Source organism: Canis lupus, chromosome 22 (assembly GCF_048164855.1).
Source record: "Canis lupus baileyi chromosome 22, mCanLup2.hap1, whole genome shotgun sequence".
NCBI lineage: Eukaryota > Metazoa > Chordata > Mammalia > Carnivora > Canidae > Canis > Canis lupus.
In genome coordinates, this window is record NC_132859.1 from 29,580,421 (window position 1) to 29,592,478 (window position 12,058).

The 12,058-nt window shown below is 38.2% G+C and overlaps 1 long non-coding RNA gene across 3 annotated transcripts in view; it reads right to left on the bottom strand.

The window, feature by feature from the left end:
* The window catches only part of LOC140614103 (uncharacterized), a 34,433-nt gene extending 29,060 nt beyond the window's left edge, over nt 1–5,373 (bottom strand). For all 3 annotated transcript variants that reach the window (XR_012014996.1, XR_012014998.1, XR_012014997.1), the window contains exons 1-2: nt 5,258–5,373; nt 3,949–4,119 (exon numbers count right to left, since the gene is read on the bottom strand). This is a non-coding gene — a long non-coding RNA (uncharacterized lncRNA). The remainder of the gene's footprint in view (nt 1–3,948; nt 4,120–5,257) is intronic.
* Between the last annotated feature and the right edge of the window lie 6,685 nt (nt 5,374–12,058).

Sequence of the window (12,058 nt, forward strand, 5' to 3'; positions counted from 1 at the left end):
GAACTCTCTAAAGCTAGGAACTGCATTTCTGCCCCGTTTGCTGGTAAGATAATAAATTACATTTACAAGATTAAGGCTAGTTCCTTTGAAACATTTCTAACATTTTTAGGCCCTAATTTTTCATGACCAGAGTGCCTACCTTTTATTATACCAGTACTTTTGTGCCAGTACGACATAAACCAAAGCCAAAAAGCAAAAAATAACAACGCAACCATCTGATAATAAATTCTTGACGTGTATTGGATAACAAAAGAGACATGTCTTTCATCATGTTTGAGCCTCTGAAAACACTTGGTTTTCTGTTTTTGGCTCTTCAAGTGGCTTATTACACATGTATTATTTATTGCTATATTACAAGTTACCCTGAAACTATCCTCTGAGAAGGCCCTCAGCTTAAAACAATAAACATTTCTTATATTACATAAGGAGTGGCATAGCTGGGTAGTTCTGACTCAGAGTCTCTCATGAGGTTGCAGTCAAGATATTGGGTGGACTGAATGCTATTCTGGGCTGTAGGATTTGTTCCCACAAGGTGTCAGGTTAGTGCTGGCTCTTGGTAAGAGTTCTTGCCATGAAGACTTCTGCATAGGATTAATAGATTACTCCCACAACATGGTAGCTGGCTATCCGCAAGAAAGTGATTCAAGAAAGAGCAGGGTAGAATTCATAATATTTATCATCAAACTTTGGAAGTCACACACTGTCACTTTCACAATATTCTCTGGTTACACAGATCAAGCCTATTATAGATGGTAAGGTATGAAAACCAGTAGATGGAGGTCTTTGGGGGCCATGGTGGAGGCTGGCTACCACAGCATACATTTCCAAAAGTCATGAAGAAAAATGAGACCATAACTGTGGGTTTGGAATCTTATAACTGACTAGAACAATTGATATTCTTAATCTTAGGAAGCCCATGATCCCATTACTTTAAATGTTGTATTTAGAATTTTGTATTCTATCTTGGCTTTAAAAAAGAGAAGGGTATTGAGGACAGGCATGCAGCCTTTAGGTTGAATCAGTTAATGGTCAGAAAGGAACTAACAGTCTGCTATAGGTCAGGCACTTGACATGAATTCTTTCTCTCATTTATGCTTCACAACAACTCTTGGAGGTAAATGGTGTTAGTTTCATTTAGCGGAGTCAAAAATTATGGTCCAGAATAATTCAATAATTTGCTCATAACTACAGCACTACTAAGTAGTTTAAACCTTATTCAGATCTATGTTTGTTTAGTGATAAAATTTGTGAATTTCTGATTGCATTATATAGTAGTGGGCAGTCTATTCCAGGTGGGTGGGTACCATTGCTTGCTGTCTTCATTAGTGAATGCAAGGCACCTTGCAGGCAGATAGTAGGCAACTGATAAATATTTGTTGAATAAGTGAAGTTAATTAATGCCTGTATATACTGAAATTACTACCTGAAAAATACGTTCTGATCCTCAGAAGTGACCCTTTAGATGTATTCAAGATCTCAGACCTGGATGAATTATACCCCAGAACATTTAAAAAAAAAATCTCTGCTTATAACTAGATGAAATAATAGTAAACATGGGTAGCAGTGTCTGACATGTATCAGGTACTCAAAAACTGTTTCATTACTCACTTTGCAATTGTAGAAATTTTGTCCATATCACTACATGATCAGGAATACATGTATACATTCCAAAAGTTATAAAGGGAAACATCTTACTTTTTCAAAAAACACCAAGGATTCTGAACATAGTTATTTTTGCCTTCAATTTCAGACAAAATTTTAAAATAGGTCGACAAAGGAGTGGTTTAGGTGCTTTTAGAATACAATGATCATTAGGCGCTAGCCTTGGTGTAGGCAAGCCAACCTGGTCCTAGGCTGCCTGTTTTTTTCCCCCAACTTTTTAATATCGGTCTTCTCCATCCTGGCCTCTTCTCATAGTCTAATGATTTGATTTATGTTGGGAATGTAAGATCACGTGGTATCAACTCGACCTTCACAATAGCTTGAGACTGACTAAAGTTCAACCCCATGGGTAGCCAATCATGTCTATGGGACAAAACCCAAAAAAACCCTGGACACCAAGGCTCAGGTGAGTTTCTCTCATTGGCAGTACCCCATTGTATATTGAGTACTTTTGATTGCCAAGAGACTTTAATGCAACCCATTTGTAATAAACTCTAATCTGAGTATAACAGCTTTCAGTGTGTTGGTTTCAGTTCCATCTAGTGAATTATGGAACTTGATGGTGGCCTCAGGGACCCCTGAACTTTTAATTGGTGTCAGAAGTGAAGGAAGCCTTGGGAACTTCTCTAACTTCAGCACCTGGTCATCCAGTTGTACATGGAATAAAATTGAACACCTTATAATGACCTTAAGGATCCTAAATGATAACCTCTGCCTACCCATCCAATCTTATTTTGTACAACTCTCTGCCTCACACATTACCTACAACCACATTGTTGTCTTTTTATTTGTTTCTCAAATATGGCCATAGCATCTTTGCATGAACTTTTTTTTTCTTTTGTATCATTATAATTCTAGATACTCACAGGGCTGATTATTTTATTAACATCTCACTTAAACATATTATCTGTTCCAAAAGGTCTTCCCTGATTACTCACACTAAAGTAGCTTCATTTACCCACTGACTCAGACTTTTGTCACTTTTTACCATGATCTTATTAATTTATTTGACTATTTGTTTATGTGTCTTCCTCTGTGGAAAACAAAAACCTTGTCTATTTTGTCACTGCTGTGTGCAAGTGCCTAGGACAGCAAAGAATGCATTTATTAAATATTTGTTAAATAGAGTCATAATATTTGTTTCCTTTTTAAAAAATAGAATATGTAAGCTGGAGGACCAAAATACTATTATAAGCCATGTGTATATTTTATATTGAAAGATATTTAACAAACCATCTTTCAATATCCTTGCATCCAAGCATAGCTAGTTGACAGTTGATGAATAAATCTGTTTTCATTTGGTGATGTACATTAAAGTTTTCTTTAGCATTTTGATTAGTGAATTGAAAAGATATGTATATCTCTGTATATATAATTATATATTTTTAGTGATATATATATATATATATACACAATTTTCAGATAAGACAAACTTGAGATTCAGACAATTAAAATTCGAAAAGATCAGAACACATAGGGAAATTGAACAGAGACTTTTAAACATGAGATTGAATTAGTATAAGTTTAAATAATTGCCCTCAGTTAAAAAAATAGGGTTGAGGAAAGATCTTGTAAGCCCCCATTCTATAAGAAACAGCTAAGGAAACTAGAGATGTTAACCTTGAAAAAGAGAAGATTTAAGGAGATGTGATAATTTGTCTTCCAGTATCTAAAAACTATCATGTGCAATAGGGATTATATTTATTTTATATAATCCAAGAGCTACAAATGAAACTAGCACTTGGAACTTTCAAGCAAAGGTACATTTTGATAAGGAAAAATATTCTAGCAGAGCTGTTCACAGTGAGAATGGGCAGCTTGGGAAATGTTGACCTACCTTGTTGCCATTTAAAGCATTTAAATCTGATCTGGGTGACCAACCATTTGCTAGGCAGATTGATGGGAAGTGGAACTGCATACTTTTTAAAGACCTTTACAGGTCTCAGAACTCTCATGGTTTAGAAAAATCTGGGGACTAGTTTCTAGGAGCTTAGGGAATCCAAGAACCAGATGTTTAAAACATGATGATATGGAAGAGTCAAAGATGGCAGGTCCAGCAAAGGATAGACATTCTGGCCACAACTTCTTTGACACTTCTCTCATCAAAATAGAGGCCAGCCTAATGACTCACTTTAATGGATACAATGCAGTAGAAATGATGCTGAATGATTTGTGAGATGATGTTAGAAAAGATGATACAGATTCTACTTGACACTCCCTTGGGATGCTTACCCTTAGAACCCAGTCTGTGCTCAAGTCCAGAATTATACCTACTGAGTGACTTACCTAAGGCATTTAACTCTCCCACATTTAACAGTCACACAGAAGACCACATGTAAGCATTCCAGACATATCTTCAGCTAAGGTCCTAGCTGGAAGCCAGCATCAGTTAACAGACATCAAGTAAGCAAGACTTCAGATGGTTCCATCACCCAGCCTTTGAGCCCCCAGGTGGTGCTGCATGGAACAGAGATGAGATATCCCCATTGAGCCCTGCCCAAATTGCAGGATTATTTAATGTTTTAGCCATTTTACCTTTTTTTTTTTTTTTTTTTTTTTTTAGCCATTTTACCTTTGGTGAGGCATGGTGAGATGAGGCCAGAGACAGATCAAGAGAGAGACCAGAAAGAGTTTTACATTTTTGTTAGACTCACAGTTCCCTGGGAGAGAACATGGCATGCTATGCAGAGTTACTTGGGGAAGCACCAGGGTTCATTACAAGTCAGAGGAGGGGAGAACTGTGGGAAGGAAAGGGCAAGGGAGGACAAGCAGGCTGAGGATTGGAAGAATACCAATAGTTATGGGGCATAGGGCTGTCCCTGCTTTTCTGATACCTGCACTGGGGTGATTATGGCAGGCTCATAGTGGCCCAGAGTGTGAGAGCCAGATGAAGAGGTTTTTGGAGTGTGGATTTAATCAGTTGTTCGAGAGGGGGAAGTGACCAGCCCCTACCTAGAACCTCAAAAGTGGGTCAAGACAGAATTTATAAAACTGTATCACTGAGCAAAATAAGTGTTGACATTGTTTTAAACCACTAAGTTTTGGGTAGTTTATTGTATAACAATAGGTAATTGGACTACCTTGACTATTAGTAATTGTAAAAGCCCTCAATATGGAAAGTTGATTGAGTTCTTCTGGATTCAGGGAGAGTGTAATATCTTCCATTGGCTTCTAGGGCCCCTTATGGAACCCAGAAGGATCTCTCTGATCTAAAGTTCAGATTTACTGACTTAGTGGGTCATAACCTGGACTATAAAACCTGGTCCCAGACTTATTTCTGTGGCTCTTGTGAAGCCCAGAGGATGTTATTTCTATGTGTATTCCCAGAGCAGCAGTGAGAGAAGTACTTTCTGGGTCTCAGGAAGAAAGAATGTCTATTTTGATTTACTCTGTGGATGAAGGTATCTCTTACAGTTTGGATCCCCCTCAGAGTAAAGACTGAGACAAGAATGGGTGCTTTCTTTGGGAAATGATCCCAGAAAGCAGGAGTAAGGGAATGTGAGAGTTAGAAGGAGAAAAATTCAATATAAGGGGGGTGATATCAAGGTTGTTGTAGGAAACAACTTGATTTTTCTGGAGCCTCCTGAAAAATTACCTCTCAAAGATATTCTCCCATAGGATAGGAATCAGAGATATTTATCCAACCTTTCTCATTTCCCCTTGGGTTGAGGGCAGTCCCTAAGATAGCCTGGACTGTACTTGCACATGGGCTGAGCAAGTTTCTGTGGCATCATAAAAGGCCTTTTGGTAGAAAGCAGAAAGATGAATGACACATCATAATTTGGGGCACTGTCACCCTTAGGGTAAGCTAAGTTTATGTGGAGTTTAGCTGAAATTCAACATGTCCAAGGCAATGTGCTATGGGACACCAGAGGTGTCTGCCACCAAATCAGAAGGGGAAACTACGCTGGAATTGGAGTGAGGCCTGAGTTCCAACCCACAATTATACTAACTCCTAGCATTTACTGCCAAGCTTTAGTTTTCTCATATAGAAGACAGAGATAATATCAGGGCATACTGTGTGGAAGATATGGAGCCAAGCACAGTGTGCCAGTATGCCAGTAGGAGAAGTGAATTGGCTGGTCACCAAGGGGTCTCAGGAGGAATTCTCCATAATCCACAGACTAGGGTTTTCCCAATAGTGGTGCCTTTTTCCAAAGCAAGGTTTGTTAACCAAATTCATGAAGACTGATGTATAAACCAGTGTGGAAATTTATTAATTTAAGAGAGAAAGGTAAAGATTGCTAGGAATGGACAGTGGTATTCTTTAGTTAGGGCATATTGTCTTTATAGGCAAACTATTTTGGAAGTTCAGTCGAAGTCAGAATGTTTTTTTTTTTTAATTTATTATTTATGATAGTCACAGAGAGAGAGAGAGAGAGAGAGAGAGGCAGAGACACAGGCAGAGGGAGAAGCAGGCTCCAAGCACCGGGAGCCAGGTGTGGGACTCGATCCCGGGTTTCCAGGATCGCGCCCTGGGCCAAAGGCAGGCGCAAACCGCTGCGCCACCCAGGGATCCCCACAAAGTCAGAATGTTGAGTGGGAATAGGATTCAAAAAAAAGTAGGAGGTTTCATGGTTTGAATTTTGAAACACCAGGGTAAAAGTGGCTTTCTGTAATCTTTTCTATAATAGAAATACTAGCTTCTCTGACTTGTCATTATAAATGACCCAGTCATTGGCAAATATCTTCAAACTTGCTTTATCCATGTTTGGGATTCAATGGGCTTTTATAAATCACTTTGCATATCTCTATCACTATGCATTTTATTGATTTTGCAGTGCAACTCTCAGAGGGCAACTTTTCTTTTTTCCTTTCTTTCTTTCCTTTTTTTTTTTTTTTTTTTAAACCAAACCCTTCAGGGGGCAATTCATCCTCAACAATGCCTGACAGTGTTGTTGTACAGTTTAAATGACATTGTTAAACTGATAAACATTGTGTGTGTTACTCTTCACATTATTAAATCATGGAACCCAGTGGGCAGTAATGGGCTCTGGCAAGTGGAAGAGAGTTCAGTAATCAATGAAATAGAAAAGTATTTTTTAACATTTCTACTTTCCTGGGGGGACTTAAAGGACTTTTGTAATCATGAATAGAAGAGTTAATATTATTTTGGCTTTTCATTAGCCAAATGCTGTGCTTAAACCCAGACTACTGTTGATCAAATTATAAATTGATCTTAAAAGCATGTGAAAGATTTTATGAGGAATTGTCAAGTCTAGTAAAAGGGGAAAGAAAACATTTGCGAATTTGGGCTTTTTGAACATAAAATATTATTTTTAAAAGCTACATTTGAAAGAAATAGTGCTAATCTGAAATTGGAAGCCTGGAGCACTTGCCTTGTTCTGCCAAGCACAAAGCTCAGATTTTGGCCAATTACCTCTCTGGAATTCAAGTTTTTGCCAATGTACAGAAAAGACCAGATTAGTTAATTCTATTTATATTTTAGCTCTAAAATGTTTTTGATACAGGTACTTAGGGAGTCTTGGGAAGTACAGCAGTAGAAGTCAAATAACTTTTAAAAGAGTGAATATTTTAGAGGGAAAGGAGAAATGAGAAGAGCGTCATTTTTTTTTGGAGATGGGAAATCACTAACAGGTAGTCCAGAAAATTAAAGTGTAACATTTAAAATTTTCTGGGACTAAATTGTAGGGGAAAGACATGGGCAACATGAAATGAGCTGGTATCCTTACTCCTAACATGCAGTCTGTGCTTGTCCTAGTCTGTTTGGGCTGCTGTAACAAAATTACCATAGGCTGAGTGGTTTAAATAACAAACATTTGTTTCTTATGGTTTTGGAGGCTGGGAAGTCCAAGGTCAAGGCGCCTACAGATACAGTGTCCAATGAGCATGTGCTTCTTAGTTAATAGATGGCTGTCTTCTGGCTGTATCTTCACATGATGAAGGAACTCTGTGGAGTTTCTTTTATAAGGGTACTAATTTCCTTCATATGAGGACTCTACTTTCATGACCTAATCATCTTCTGAAAACTACACTTCCTAATAACCAGCACATTGGGGCATAGATTTCAATTATGAGTTTTGATGGAGGAGGAGATCGTGAATAGTCTATAGAAGAATTATTTCAATATAGGCTTCAGATATGCTGGTTGCAATAATAGACACTAATAAACTCAACCCCTGTAAGCGGTGCTTCTAAGAGGCACCATTGAAGTGATGAGTACCGTCTGAAAGTCACAGGCTGAGGTATGTGCAGAAAGGAAGGCAGATTAAGAGGATAGAAACACTTTCCCTCTCACCAGTGTTATATATCCAATTATTTGTTCATTCATATTTGGTATGACTAAGTGCCTCTTTGGTATTACTGAGTACCTCCCCTGTGTGAAGCACGGTGCCAGTTGCTGGGAACTGAAACAAATGAATGAAAAAATGGAAGATCAGGAACACCTCTCTCATGAAATTTATTTTAATCTACCTTTTTGTTATTAAACTTGTCTTCCCATTCCTCTTCCAGAGTGCTGTCCTGTAAGTGCCTCACTCATCTTGGTACTGAGCCTGGGCTTGCTACTTGGTAGGCACTCAACAAATATTTGTTGAATTGAATTTCTATTATCCCCTTTGCTCTTTCTGCCTTTTCAAAAAAACCTTCTTTTCCCATTTTTGTCTCAAAAGATTCTACTAATATTTTTTCTCTAGGACTTAAAGCACTTGGCAAACATTTTCCAAGATCTTTACAGCCTGTCTCTGAAATTGATAAGAAGTACCCTGATAGCAATTGTACCCATCACTGGCTATGGTCTCTCTTGGTTCTCTTATATCCTATTACTGATGGTTCATTTGAGCTTCCACAGCAGGTCAAGACACAGTTTAATAGTTCTCATGGCTCATTTTGGGCATCTGCAGGGCAGTAGTCTCAGGAAATATGTGGACTTCAAAGGTACTTACTGGAGGCAAATTCAGATCAAAGCAAACAGCACAGTAAATTTGCCAAGTGTAGGCTTCGTGTTCCACAGCATAGGGGCCCTATAAAGGTCTCCTGAGGACATAAGCCAGCAAAAGCCACCTGGAGTTGTATTTTTCCAGTCCTTCTGGAGATTTAGGTGAGGTCATTGCTGTTGATTCCATTTTGGAGTTTGGCAGCAGGAAGGGATCTTGGGATTTAACTTTGTCCGAGTGTCACTACATTGAAAATAGGACAAAATAGGACGACGTTTATGACAAGGCTATTTGCTTTTTGCATAATGTCTGGAATTGAAGAACTAAAAATACTACTAAGTTAAAACTATCCTCAATTAATTCCTATCACATTCCAATGAGATGGATGAGGAATATGTTAATTTTTTTTAATAGAAAAGCACAACTGAATCCCTTAATAATTATTGAGGGTCCCACATCAAATTAACAACAGCAATATTCACATACAGACATCTAGTATAACAATACAAAAAAACTTTTTGTTGTCAACAACTAGAGCACATTTGAAACTGTCTAAACTGTTGGACTTTGCTAAGATTAAAGGTCACAAAACATATAGTAGGTGTACATATAGTAGGTATTTTATCTAACATCAATATAGCTTGATATTTGCATTGTTAAATGACTCTTAAGTTTAGATTTGTCTAAATGATTCCTCCTTTTTATTTTTTTAAAAGATTTTATTTATTTATTCATGAGAGACACACACAGAAAGGCAGAGACACAGGCAGAGGGAGAAGGAGGCTCCTTGAGGGGAGCTCGTAGTAGGACTCAATCCCGGGGCCCCAGGACGATGCCCTGAGACTTGGCAGACACTCAACCACTGATCTGCCCAGGTGTCCCTGATTCCTCCTTTTTAAATAGGCAGTTTGTAAATAGTTGTGCCTTTTTATACTTGGGCAAATTCCTGTACGTGGGCAGGAAATATCCTTAAACCTGGAAGAGCAGTTGGAAAATTAATTGATAATAAAGCAACTAAGCGAGCCAGTCCTTCTTTATGTACATGTGCCGGTACATCATCAGAGTGTATATGTGTCTGCGTGTTAGCTCCTAGATTTTGAGTTATCAGCAACTCTTAAAAAAAAATAGAACTGTTTACAATTCTGCAGGGTTTTTTGTTTTAAGATTTTATTTATTTATTCATGAGAGACACAGAGAGAGGGAGAGAGAGGCAGAGATACAGGCAGAGGGAGAAGCAGGCTCTATGCAGGGAGCCTGACATGGGACTCGATCCCAGAACTCCAGGATCATGTCCCAGGCTGAAGGCAGGCACTAAGCCACTGAGCCACCTGGGCTGCCCCAATTCTGCAGGGTTTTGAGAGAAGGTTGTAGTAGGAAGCAATTAGCCAAGATAGTAATCCTTCCTAGGCACTACTTTAGAGATGTGCATTAAAAAAGTCTCTATCTTAGAGTTAATACATGCACATGGTTAAAAAAAAATTACAAAATATAAACAGGCAACTCATAGTTATAAGTTTCTCTTCTGTCCCTTGTCCTCCATCTGCCAAAGCCCCTCAGCCATACCTAATCATTCTTCTTAATTTCTGACATATCCAGATTTTAAGAGTTTTGACAAATGCATATAAAAACTAATTAAAATTTCATTTCTTTCTTCCTTTCATTTACACAAAAGGTAACATATTACAGCCAGGCTTTCATAGTTTGTTTTCATCACCCAACAAAGGATATTGGTGATCTTGCTTTAGCAGGATGTAGAGAGCTCCCTTCCAGCTGCATGGTACTTACATTGTTTCAATCAGTATTTTTCAAATTTTGACATATATCAGAATCACCTGTAGGATTTGTTAGTATAGATTATTAGTATAGATTTGTTAGTATAGATTATTAGTATAGATTATTTGTTAGCCTAGATTATAGTTATTTGTTAGTATAGATTATTGACTTCTATCCCCAAATCTGATTCAAGGGGTTTGCTGTGGGATCTGACAATTTGCATTTCTGATAAATTCCCAGGAGATGTTGATGATGGGGACCATACTTTGAAAATCACTGTTCTAGATGTACCATAATATGTGTAGTCTGTGGGCAGAAAAAAGGGATTTTTCCAGCCTTTCGCTGTTACACACTATGCAGCAATAAATATTCTTGTTCATATATCATTTCATACAGGTGTAGGTGTTTCTGTAAGATGAATTTCTAAAAGTGAATTTTCTGGGTTGAGGGTTGATTATACAAATTTATAATTTTGATATTTGGTGGTAGTTCCAATTTATGTACCAGCAGTATATGAAAGTGCCTATTACATCATACCAAAAAAGGCACATCATGACTAGAAGCCCTAAGGTTCCCTGAGGGAACCAGGGAAATCTTTCTGTATAACGTGCTTTGAACTGACATTTGATGAAGAAGAGTTTACCAGATAGATGAATGGGGGAGGATGTCCCAAACAGAACAGCCTATGCAAAACCAAAAGGTATGAAAAAGCATAGGTATTAGTGAACTATAGGAGTATTAATACTTAAAGAGTAGGAATGGAAGAGGGACCGCTCTGATTTTCTAATTCATCTTTATGGTGGGAGAAGGACCTCAAACCCTTTAAATTGGCTCATTTTTGAGCCCCACACTCTCATATGAAGGTTTCTCTCATATTTCAAGTAGCCAGTTTTCTCTTTTTTAGTTCTCTCATCTGGTCCTCTTTTGGCCATGGCATTCATGGTTTGGATTCGTCTTTGTTTCAAATGAAGATTTATCTGAGGCCTTGCTGCATGAACTTGCCAATTTAATGTTCCATCCATTTCCACATAATTCTTAATGAGAGAGCTGGAGGTTAATAGAAAAATAACATAGAGGGAATATGTCTTAGTCTATAGCTTTAAGAGTATATGTTCGTTCTAGTTTCCTTCAGTATTTGGCTATAACCCTCCATTCTCATTTTTTCCCCTCCCTTCTGACATGGTATCACCAAGACCTAAAACCTGACTGACCAGATTCTTTTTTTTTTTTTTTAAGATTTTATTTATTTATTCATGAGAGACACAGAGAGAGAGAGGCAGAGACATAGGCAGAGAGAGAGAAGCAGGCTCCATACAGGGAACCTGATGTGGGACTTGTTTGACAGGCACTAAACAGCTGAGCCATCCAGGGACCCCTGACCAGATTCTTATCAGCCGTGTAGGCGGCCTGTCCCCCAGGGTCTGAAGAAGCTCTTTGAGCTAAAGTCTAATGATTTGATAAACACTGTGAAGGACTCCTTTCTTTAACAGACCATGCATGGGCTGGATTTCTTTCTGAATGAGTCACTAAGGATGGTTACTAAGGAAGGGCCGCTAAGAAAATCTGGCTAAACACTCAGGTCATGCACACCCTTATATGTGAGTAGTCAAGACTGTGGACCCCACTGTCAAGAGCATTGAAATATTAACTTCAAGAAACTCCATGAACAGTGACACAAGATTGAAATAATTCCATGTATCAATCTCTTGGAATCCACTGGGCAAGAT